This window comes from Cetorhinus maximus, chromosome 11, assembly GCF_964194155.1.
Source record: "Cetorhinus maximus chromosome 11, sCetMax3.hap1.1, whole genome shotgun sequence".
Lineage (NCBI taxonomy): Eukaryota > Metazoa > Chordata > Chondrichthyes > Lamniformes > Cetorhinidae > Cetorhinus > Cetorhinus maximus.
Window position 1 is genome coordinate 66,040,056 of NC_135889.1, and position 12,137 is coordinate 66,052,192.

The following is a 12,137-nucleotide window of genomic DNA, read 5'->3' on the forward strand; positions in this document are numbered from 1 at the left end:
GCTCCCATCTATCTGCTGCCCTTGTCCCTCTAGATGCTAGTGGTCGTAAGTTTGGAAGGTGCTGTCGAAGAAGTCTTGGTGAATTCCTGCAGTGCATCTTATAGATGGTACACACTGCTGCTACTGTGCGTCGGTGGTGGAGGGAGTGAATGTTTAGATATGGTGCCAATCAAGCGGGCTGCTTTGTCCTGGACGGTGTTGAGTTTCTTGAGTTTTGTGGGAGCTGCACTCATCCAGGCAAGTGGGGAGTATTCCATCACACTCCTGACTTGTGCCTTGTAGATGATGGACAGGCTTTGGGGGTTCAGAAGAAGGTGAGTTACTCCTCACACGATCCTTGCACAAAGGGGCTGGTGTAGTTGTGGGGAAGCCGATCATATCAGCCCCTGAAATCACTGCAGGAGCTCTTCAGGGCCCAACTATCTTTGCTGCTTCAATAAACTTCCCTGCATCACATCGTCAAAGGTATGGCTGTTCACTGATAATTAGCTCCACTCACAATTCCTCACATAACAAAGTTGTCTGTGCCTGCACACAGCAAAACCTGGACAACATCTAGGATTGGGCTGATAAGTGTCAAGTAACAGTTTTACCACATAAGTGCCAGCGAATAATATCTCCAACAAGAGAAATTCTAGCCATCTCTCCTTGGCATTCAACAGCATTATCATTGCCAAATTCCCCCACCATCAACATCCTGGGTGCTGCCGTTGACCAGAAACAACTGGACCACCCTTCAAGAACAGGGGTTCAAACACAGGTCAAAGACTGAACATTATAGGGTAAATTACTTCCCTCCTGGCTAACTAAGCCTCTTCTCCTCCACACACAGGGCACAAGTCAGGAGGGTGATGGAATACTCCCCATTCACCTGGGTAGGTAAAGCTGCAGAAATACTCAAGAAGCTCAGCACCATACAGGACAATATAGTCTGCCTACTAGCTTAAACATCCATTCCCTCTACCACTGGCTGCAGTGTTAACTAATTAGAATGCACTGCAGCAACTCACCAAGGCCTCAACAGCACCTCCCAAGCCTGTGACCTCCACCACCTGAGAAGACAAGAATTGCAGGTGTACGGGAACACCGTCATCTGGAAGCTTTCCTCCTAGTTACACACTATCCTGACTTGGAAAATTATTGGCATTCCTTCATTGGCATTGGGTAAAAATTCTGGAACTCCATGTTGAACAGCATTGTTGGAATACCTTCACCATATGGACTACAGTGGTTCAAGATGGCAACTTATCACCTTCTCCACAACAATGAGAAATGGGCAATAAATGCTAGCCTGGCCACAACACCCACATCCAGAGATTTTTTTTTATATAAAAAAGATGCAAAGAGCTTGGTCAATACCTTAGGGAAGTGTAGACTTGAGGGCAATTTGATCAAGATTTATAAAATAATGAAGGGATTAGCCTGTTTGTGCAGACAAACTGTTTCAACTGAATAGGTCAGGGAGGATCAAGGGTCACACTCTCAAGTTATACAAAGGTAAAACTAGGACAAAAATAAGGAGTTTGTTCTTTTCCCAGGGAATAGAGGCCTGTGGAACAAGTTGCTGGATCTTACGATGAATGCTGATTTGTGAAATTCCTTCAAGCAACACCCTGGTTAGGGCAAAGATCTTCCTGTACAAAACTTAGGTTAGAGGCCCAGAGTGGTCTCATGGACAGTTTTCAATCTTATATAAGGTTTGTAGAGTAATTTTCCTTATTTATTACCCCCCACCCAACCACATCTCTCTCTTTCCCTCCCTCCCCCCAACCAACCTCACCTGACAAACCAATTGGTTTAAGTTTTTTAATCGCCTCGCCCAATCACATGACTTTTGGTGCAATGAGGAGCATATATCTTGTGATATACAAGGGATCACAACTGCATGGACTAGTAAATCCTCGCTAGTCTGTCATTTTTAATATGTTCATATGTTGATTTGCAATAAAAAATACTGCAATAGTCCTGTACCACCACTAGATTCTGGGGCTCATTTATTTCATCTATTTAAATTTAGAATCATTTCAAAAATATCTTAGAAACTGTTCAAATAGAAGAGCCAAGTGTGACAAAGCCTTGTAAGCCTTAAAGAGATATTTAAGAGCATTTCTTACTGGAAACCAAGAACACTCCATTATTTAACATGATTTGAGCTTAGGTCAACTATCCATATGCCATCATATTTACACAAGGTCCATAACTTCTAGCAGAATATATACACATATTTACACACCAAAGCCTGAACAAAATTAGAAATTCTTACTGCACATCATATAATTCAAATACTATAACACAGGATAACTGACTTTGTTCTTCAAGGAATGCACAAGATAATGCACCTCAGGGAAAAAAGGTTCTTAATATACACTGTTCTGAGGTGTGCAGCACCCGCAAGTGCCATTTTGGTCAGTTACATTTTCAGCATGTTTAAACAGTCACGTCCATACAGGCAAATAGAAACACTGATACATTTAAAATTGTGGTTTAGAAGGGACAAAACCCAAAAGATTTAAGGGATTATTGAGGCAATAAAAGACAAATAAGCTGCCTATTCTTTATATTCACCTATAAATTTTGTGAAAAACAGAAAATAATTCTAAAATGCTACTCAAATACAGCTCCTATACCAGTCCAAATATAGAATATCTGACTACAGGTTAAAAATTACACCAAATGACCTTGTTCCATCTTTTTATTTTTTTGGGAAAGGCTATTTGCAAATGTCTGAATGACATCCTTGAGTTTTAATCTCTTTCGTATTTACAGATTTTCTTTAGAAAAAGCTAAATTAGATAGTAGTGCATTATACCACAAAGCCAAGTTTCAGGCTTAATCCACCATTCTGCACCAAAAGAATAAAGAGGAAGCAGAGATTTCAGATTTAAATAAAAACTAAATATTCATCCATTGACTTTTCTGTAGTCATTTAAATATATATTTAAGAATAGTGCAATCAGTGCAATTTTGCCTTTTAAAAAATGGCTTCACAAATACTTTGTCATCTCCAATTTATTAAAAATGTGGTAGAACACTGGAGTTGTTGAACCAGCTATCTGAGTTTAATATTCCAACTGACCAGTACATTCATGCCTTTTAGGAAACATGGATTTCTAAAATAAAATCCAAAACACAAAATCAAGCAATTATTTTGCTCCCCAGTTTTACAGTATAGTAAGTTTTCACATGAACTACTCCAACATTCATTCGGCTTCAGATTTGAGTATTTCCATGAAATTCGATGCCAGCAAATCTGAAATTTAGACTATCTGGAGTGCTAAAACAACTTCTCCAAGGTTTTAAATAAGCAGGTTTTTGGAATATGCTTGTATATGAGGGAATACAACCAACACAGTCTTTTCAGTAGCATTTGCTACAAACAAGTTTTATTGTAAGAATGCTATCAATAGCTCTCCATTTAATTCCACTTTGAACATTCAAAATTATACACAAACAAAAATATACAAAATTAAATTTAATTAATGTCTACTTGCTCTCCTTATTTTAAGCTTAATTATTTTTCAGTCACTGTTTAACAAATATTGTGCAAAAGTGACATTAATATTTTATAATGGTAAAAGGCTACATCAACTTTTGCATACCACACTAATTCCACGCTCCCAAGAGTAGGTGGCGCTATCCCATCTCCCCAGTCCATTGCCCATTCACTCTGCCTCAACTTGGATGGACTGCAGTCAAGTTTCACATGTGAACTTGATATATATATATACACATTTAATATGAAAACCGTTGATAATGCCAGTACTACTGCCCAATTCTTCCTTGATCTGACTCTGCTATATTCTGAATGCTGTGGGACCTACCATGGAGCTCTACACGCTGTGGTGTTTTGCCTTACTTCTTCCCCAATTTGACTCAGTCCTGCTCTCACATTGTCATCCCACACCACATCCACTATTTCCTACAGCTTTAAAGTGAATTTAAAAGTTTTCAGCTGCCATTCCAGCCAATATTGCCAAGTGTAGTGTAGGGGTTCCCCTTTCCCTCAGAGACCCTCTGCACACTCAAGTTCGTGATGCCAGGTTCACGAGCATATGGCTTGAACAGAATGACCAGTGACACAAGTTTCTTCTGCTAATTCACAGCTGCTTTACTGAATCATCCACAACCCCACAGTACAAAACCCAAAATTTAAAACACCTATTCCCAGTACCCGACACAAAGTCACCACGACTCGGTTAAAACTTACAAAAACACAGGCAAAACACCATGTCCTGTCCTAAAGCCTCAAGAAAAAACCCCTCAGACCAATATCACCAAGATATGGCTGAAACAAGTTACAAGGTACCGAGTTTTCACCCTAAACCTTCACAAAACCCTCAGGCCAATATCACTACGATTTGGCTGAAAATTACAATGCCCAACACGGCCAGTCTGTCTGGTGTTGGCTGTAGGCCTGAGTCAAGGTGACCAAACTCAACCCTTCTTCTGACTGCAGCCCAAAACCTTCAGGTCTGTTCTTCTTTAATAATAAATTTAACTCAGACATGTCAAAACATATTTCCTGTTGTTCCAATGTCCATTTAGTTCATTCCACACAAAGTCCAGACAAATACCATCAGCTCCTGCTGGTTGAAACAATATAAGGTTTTCCATGGAAGATGTATCCAGACAAATATTATCAGTTCTCATTGTACGCGCAATTCTCCTGTTACTTGAGGTGGCACAGTAACAGCAGCTGGCTCCAAAGTTAATGAGGGTTTGAATGATAGGGTCTATCTCTGACACTTCCCTTCCCTTCCTTGACCTCTCTGTCTCAATTTCTGATGATAGACTGTCCACCGATATCCATTACAAGCCTACCGACTCCCACAGCTACCTCGACTACAGCTTCTCACACCCCGCTTCCTGTAAGGACTCTATCCCATTCTCTCAGTTCCTTCGTCTCCGTCGCATCTGTTCTGATGACGCTACCTTCAAAAACAGTCCCTCTGACATGTCCTCCTTCTTCCTTAACCGAGGTTTTCCACCCACGGTCGTTGACAGGGCCCTCAACCGTGTCCGGCCCATATCCCGCGCATCCACCCTCACGCCTTCTCCTCCCTCCCAGAAACATGATAGGGTCCCCCTTGTCCTCACTTATCACCCCACCAGCCTCCGCATTCAAAGGATCATCCTCCGCCATTTCCGCCAACTCCAGCATGATGCCACCACCAAACATATCTTCCCTTCACCCCACCTTGTGGCATTCCATAGGGATCATTCCCTCCGTGACACCCTGGTCCATTCCTCCATCGCCCCCTACACCTCAACCCCCTCCCACGGCACCTTCCCAATGCAACCGCAGAAGATGCAACACCTACACCTTTACTTCCCCTCTCCTCACCATCCAAGGGCCCAAACACTCCTTTCAAGTGAAGCAGCATTTCACTTGTACTTCCCTCAACTTAGTCTACTGCATTCGTTGCTCCCAATGCGGTTTCCTCTACATTGGAGAGACCAAACGCAGACTGGGTGACTGCTTTGCAGAACACCTTCGGTCTGTCCGCAAGCATTACCCAGACCTCCCTGTCGCTTGCCATTTCAACACTCCACCCTGCTCTCATGCCCACATGTCCGTCCTTGGCTTGCTGCATTGTTCCAGTGAAGCTCAACGTAAACTGGAGGAACAGCACCTCATCTTCCGACTAGGCACTTTACAGCCTTTCGGACTGCATATTGAGTTCAACAATTTTAGATCATGAACTCTCTCCTCCATTCCCACCCCCTTTCTGATTTTTCCCCCTCCTTTTTGTTTTTTCCAATAATTTATATAGATTTTTCTTTTCCCACCTAGTTACATTATTTTTATTTTTAAAGGTATTTCCATCCATTGTTTTATCTCTACCTTTTAGCCTTTTTCGATTCCTTCACCCCACCCCACCCCCACTAGGGCTATCTATACCTTGCTTGTCCTGCTTTCTACCCTTAATTAGCACATTCCTTTAGATAATATCACCACCTTCAACACCTCTTTGTCCTTTTGTCTGTGACATCTTTTGGTTATCTCCACCTATCACTGGCCATCTATCCAGCTCTCTTGTCCCAACCACCCCACCCCCCAACCCCTTTAAACCAGCTTATATTTCACCCCTTTTCTATTTTTCCTTAGTTCTGTTGAAGAGTCTTGCGGACTCGAAACGTTAACTGTGCTCCCTTCCACAGATGCTGCCAGACCTGCTGAGTTTTTCCAGGTATTTTTGTTTTTGTTTTTGAATGACCCTATTCCAGTGCTATTGTCTGTGGTGGTTGAATAATTCCTTGAGTATATTGTATTGATGATATGTCCTTTGTGCCATAGTATTGGCTAATCAGACTTCTTGATTGCGTTAGTCAATGTCCAAACCCTTTTGATGAGTCACTCTGTTTTCACTAATTGTCTGAATTAACCCCTTGCTGCCCAGCCCTGTACTACTGACTGTAGCTTGTATTTTTGAAATTGATAGTTCCAATCATGAGGTCAAAACATGACCGTGGGTTTTAAATTATGTTCCAAACATTTCCCAGTTGGAAGGGATTTCGATCCTACATCTCTCCCCTTTAATATCTCTTTCATACCTTAGATGAGATATTGCTGCTGATGAATCTTCTGCTATGATGTGGTATTGCTGGTCCCAGCCAAAGCTTGCATTTTTTACAGAAACTATACTTTTAAATCCATCAACCCAAACTCCCCCTTTAACTAACCCTTCCAATTTCACCTGTTTTGCCTTATGTTTTAATTTACAAGATAGTAAAAGTAGGTATAACACCATAACTAACTGTACAATTACTAATACATGATACAATTCAAGTCCATGGAGGGGGATTCAGTATTGAGACCAATATCCCACCAAGGTGGGGTAGTTATCTCCTTGATCTCATCTCTCATTTTATTATTCTCCTATTGGAGAGTATAATAATGTTTTTGTGAAAGCTCCACCTCTTTTACCAGTTTTGTTAAACGCTCAGGTAATGGCGGGATATCTTCCCAAAATGAGATATTACTGCTCAGTCACATGTCTTTTGCCAACCATGGGTGACTAAGTGTTTCCTCCCCTTTAACTAAGTTATGTACATATTTATTTAAGCAGTTACCCATTTTACAACATCCCTTTTCTTTCTTTGAAATTGCATATAATCATACATACATCTATCTGGCTTTCTTACATCTACAATCTTCTCAAATCACACAGTAAAGGATGTGATTGCACTGGAGGGGGTGCAGAGGAGATTCATCAGGATGTTGCCTGGGATGAAACATTTAAATTATGAAGAGAGGTTGGATAGACTTGGGTTGTTTTCGTTGGAGCAGAGAAGGCTGAGGGGCGACCTGATCGAGGTGTAAAGGATTATGAGGGGCAGGGACAGGGTGGATAGGGAGCAGCTGTTCCCCTTAGTTGAAGGGTCAGTCATGATGATGCTGCAGGTCCAGAGGCCTACTGTCTATACAGTCAGAAGTGCTCCACCAACTTCTTTCAAAACCAAATGTGCTCTGTTCTTACCACCCTCCACTCCACCCAATGTCCAGAAGCATATTCAAGAGCCATGGCCCTCTTTCTCATTTCTTCTCTGACCAACTGAATTTCTGACTCTAATAAATTGCAACGAAAAACCCCACTTGTACTGATGCCACTCTGCCTTAGGAGAGCTTTTCTAACCTAACTCTATCCTACTCAATTTTAATTTAATCTATTTTTTTCCTCTGTTTAATATCCATTTTTGTTTATCCTGATTCTCAAAATAAATGCTTTTTCTTTTATCAAATCCTAATTCTTGCTCTGTCATTCACTATTGCATTATTTTTCCAAATGCATGTAATTCATTTCCACTTACTAGCTTGTCTTCCAGCCTATGCCATTCCATCTTGTTGACTTTGCTACACCTGACATTTCAATCCCTACTGCTTGTTTTATTTATTCATGCTTATTTCATTCCACTCATCCCACTACTTCCCTATCAATACCACTCCCAGCTGCTCTTGAAGCCACCATTACTGACAGGCCCACTCGTATTGGCAACAAACCGGAGTCATTTCTCATTTCCAAATAAGTCATTAACCTGACAAGCTTCTAAGACATTTTTTCCTACTTTCATACTGTTGCAGAGGCTCACTGCCTACTTTAGCTTAAATTTCCCAATTATGCTTTCATTTATTCCTTTCCTCTTCCGAATGCCCAATCAAATTTATTCCCCACTAATAAGGCTCACTTTTTTTCTACCATTCTGACACACTTACTCAGTTAATCTCTCTCCCCTATGTCACCTCCCTGCTTCAAGGAGCTTGCAGACAAGTTCAGTCAGAATTTCTTCCCCAATTACTGCTGCTTTTATTTAAATAACAAGTTTAATTAGCCTCTCAAATGAAATACCAATCCAATTGCTCCCTTTCTTCATTTAGCAAAAATTAATTGTGTTAAATTCTACAAAACAAGACACCTTCTGACTCAGTGAGCAATGCTGAGGTGGATTTACTAGAATAGAAAAGAAAATTTCAGTGTCCCATGATGAGATAGGACCTTTGTCTTTTCCAAACATACATAAAAATTGCAGGGAGAATACAAGGGTTTGGTCACATTCAAATGCATCAAAGATTTGGCCGCATTAAAGTAAGCTACTGAAGATAATCCAACAATATAGCTGAATGAGTTCAAATGCTGAAGCGGCATTCATATTTCTGCGTACAATGGATGGCAAGTTTCAATGTCCTGTCATCTGACGGACCAGTGAAAAAAACAATCTGCCACTATTTGTCTCATAATCCTTTAAAATCTTGAAGGCCTCCATCAGACCATTCCTTGACCTTCTCACCGACAATGGAAAAACCACAACTTGACAAGTCGCTCTTCATAGCTAACTCCCTCATCCTGAGTATCTTCCTAATGAATCTAACCTGCATCTTCTTCACTGTTTCTCTTCTCCTTATTATAATGGTGTCCAATGCTACATCCAAGGCTTAAGAGTCTTGCACAAATTCAACATCACCTTTGTTTTTATATTCTCCATCTCTAGAAACAAAAAAGGATAAAGTTTGCCTTACTTACTTATACCATTACCGTGAATGATCTGCCTATTTGCACAAATTGCCTTTTTCTCAAATCCATTTAAGGTGCATACACATTCTCTATTTTCTTACAAAATATACTATTTTATATATTGACCCCATTAAGTTGCATCACCTTTCTGCTCACCCTGTTCGCTGCCCTTCATCTTCCAGCAGTTTTTCACAATCCTTGGTCAACACCACTCCGGTTTCTCTCATCAGCAAATGTCAACATTGTTCCCAAGTATGTGTGCAGTAAACAAAAAACAGCCCCAATTCACAGCCTTTTGTATTACCACAGCTTACTACATATTGGGGCTGCCCAACTACATTCTAGTGCATAGATCTCAATAGGTTCATGAACAATGTCATGAAGCAATACTAGAGGTGGGGTATAATTATAAAACAATTGACTATGAAACAAAGCATAGTATTTTGTCCTTGTCAGTTAGAAAACTGTCCAGTTTTGGTCTCCTCACATATTGGGTGAAATTAAGGCTCTGTAAAGCATACAGAAAATGGCACAAGATTAATTCTCGATTTGAAGCATCTTAGTTATCAAGATTGGCTAAAAGAGCTCGGATCTACACTTCAGAAATGTAGGAGGAGTGATATGATCAACATTCGTAAGATGATGAATAGACCGTGTAAACAGCGTGTTCCAACTAAATAGGTTAGGGAGAACTGCGGGTCAGAATTTCAAGTTACACAAAGCCAGAACTAAGTGAAGTGAAATGTCAGAGGTGGTTCAATTCCCAGAGAATTGTAGACCTCTGGAGAAGGCTCATGTGGTGGACGCAGATGCCCAGAGTTGCTTCAAATGAGTGCTGGGACTGTTTCTCGTTGGGATGGAAATCACCTCACTGATGACATTAGGATCAGAGTGATCTCATGGATTAGTTATGGTCAACCAAAATATTTTCCCTAAAATTGTCCTGGGTTTTTAATGCTTTTTTCCTCTTCCAGGAAATTACAGGGCTGTCAGGTGAGGTGCAAAGTCTATGTATTGTGCTGCACAATACGTCATAGTTGTGTGGGACAGGCTGGATGGGCCAGAAGGCCTTTCCCTATTCATCATTGTTTGTAAGTTTGTATCTTTCCAAAATCCTTTATTTGTCCTCCAATCATCTGTCTTCATACAGCAACATTCCCCTCAATTTTATGGGCCATTATCTTCACCACGCCTTGTTGGTAACCTACAAGATGTTTCTGGAAACCCATATAAACCATATTCACTCGACTTCCTTTATCCATCAGGTTCTGGTTTGTGACACTATTTTGAAACTCTCTAAAAACAGACAAGAAGTTCAAAATTGGTCACAAAAATACAACTTCTTTTCCATCATAGTTTTACTGTCACAGTGTTCATATTTACAACAAACATTTCAGTTAGAGCTTCTACACAATTTCCATTATTCCAAAATCTTTGGCAATTAAACTTTGGTTGGCATTTCAGAACAGTACTGAAAGGATGCTACATTTTGAAACATGTCATCTTTCAGGTGAACTGTTATAACGGAGGCTCAATCTGCCTGTTCAGGTGAACATAAAAATGCTATGACACAAAAACAGAAAATGCTGGAAAAACTCAGGTCTAACAGCATCTGTGGAGAGAAAAACACAATTAACAATTCAAGCCCTTATGACTCTTCTTCAGAGATAAAGAGAAATAAAAATGTAATGAAATTTATACTGTTAAAGGGTGGCGGAGCAGGTGAAGCTGGATAGAAGGCCAGTGATAGGCAGAGGCAAAGGAGAGATTGCCAAAGATGTCATGGACAAAAGGGCAAAGGGATGTTAATGATAATGATACTGGCATAAGGCCACCATCAGCACCTCCTTTAGCCAGTATCATTATGACAAGAGTCATAAGGGCTCGAAACGTTACCTGTTTTTTTTCTCTCCACAGATGCTGTTAGACTGCTGAGTTTTTCCAGCATTTTCTGTCTTTATTTTAGATTTCCAGCATCTGCAGTATTTTGCTTTTATATAAAAATCCTAAGAGCAAAGTGCCCTCTTGATATCCTGGCCAACATCTGTCCCTCAAATAAAGCCACCAAAAACAAATGCAGTGGTAATTCATTTAATTTGCTCTTTAAGGAGTTTGCTCTCTGCAAATTGGCTACCACATTTATCTAAGTAACAACAGTGACAACAACTCAAAAGCAATTTATTAACTGTGGAGGTCTTTCAGGTAACCTGAGGACATGAAAAAGTGTTCTACAAGTGTGAGCTGTTTCTTCAAGTAATAGTCTACATGGTTCATTCATTCATTCTGCCTGAAGGCAGGTCCTTAGCTCATTGTCTGCTATGTTTCATCCTGAGCTGTTTTCTTGGCAGTTTTTGTCAGTGCTGGTTTTCCATTGCCCTCCACTCTCAGGGGCAGGGCAAAGCTGCAGGTCCCAAGTCTACCTCAGCTGTGGTGTTGGCGTTTTACTGAACCACACGCTAGCCATCTAGCCAACTAAGCTAACTGGCCCCTAGTCCACATGGTAGTACAATTAATTTATATTTCAATAGTCCATAAATTCTTGGCCACAGCATTAAATATTAATTTATGCCTGTGATTGCCCACACATCATGCTTCTGCTTTAGTTGCAACAGTGGGAGATGGACAATAAAACGAGCCACTTCACTGGAAATATAGAGAAAGAAAATTTGAATTGTATAAGTAGCAGACAAATTCGTCACATGCAGGCAAAAGTCCTCTTTTCACAGCCTTATTTTATATTCATCTTTAGATCTCTCCTATCTTGATGCCATTCCTCAACTTAAAAGGAATATATGGAAATTTTCTTCCAAGGCAATGCTGACACTACTCTTGGCCCAGGCAGAATTAACCCAATTGAACATTTTGAAAACTGGCCAAACGATAGAGTCCCTCATGAGAGACTGTAAGATAAAGTTGAAGATGATGGAACTGAAGGGAACTTATTGAAGTGGTTGAGTGGCAGGCGAGAGGGAGAGAGAGTTGGGATAATTGGAAGGATGTGACAAATGATGTTTCACAGGGATATATTCTTGGAATTTCAACTGTTGGAATCTCTCGAAATCTCAAATGTTCATTGCATTTATTGACTACTTGGATGATGGGATAGACAATCACATATCTAAGTTT

General features: G+C 40.5%; 1 protein-coding gene across 8 annotated transcripts in view; it reads right to left on the reverse strand.

Moving 5' to 3' along the window:
- Positions 1 to 12,137, reverse strand: part of LOC144686660 (serine/threonine-protein kinase tousled-like 1) — a 184,622-nt gene that overhangs the window by 143,324 nt on the left and 29,161 nt on the right. Inside the window, exon 1 of one of the 8 annotated variants that reach the window (XM_078552157.1) lies at positions 8,870 to 8,984. The exons of the other annotated variants lie outside the window; for them this stretch is intronic. The gene's annotated coding sequence lies outside the window, so the exon portion shown is untranslated. Of the gene's footprint in view, positions 1 to 8,869; positions 8,985 to 12,137 lie in introns of those variants that run through there. 8 annotated transcript variants of the gene reach the window in all.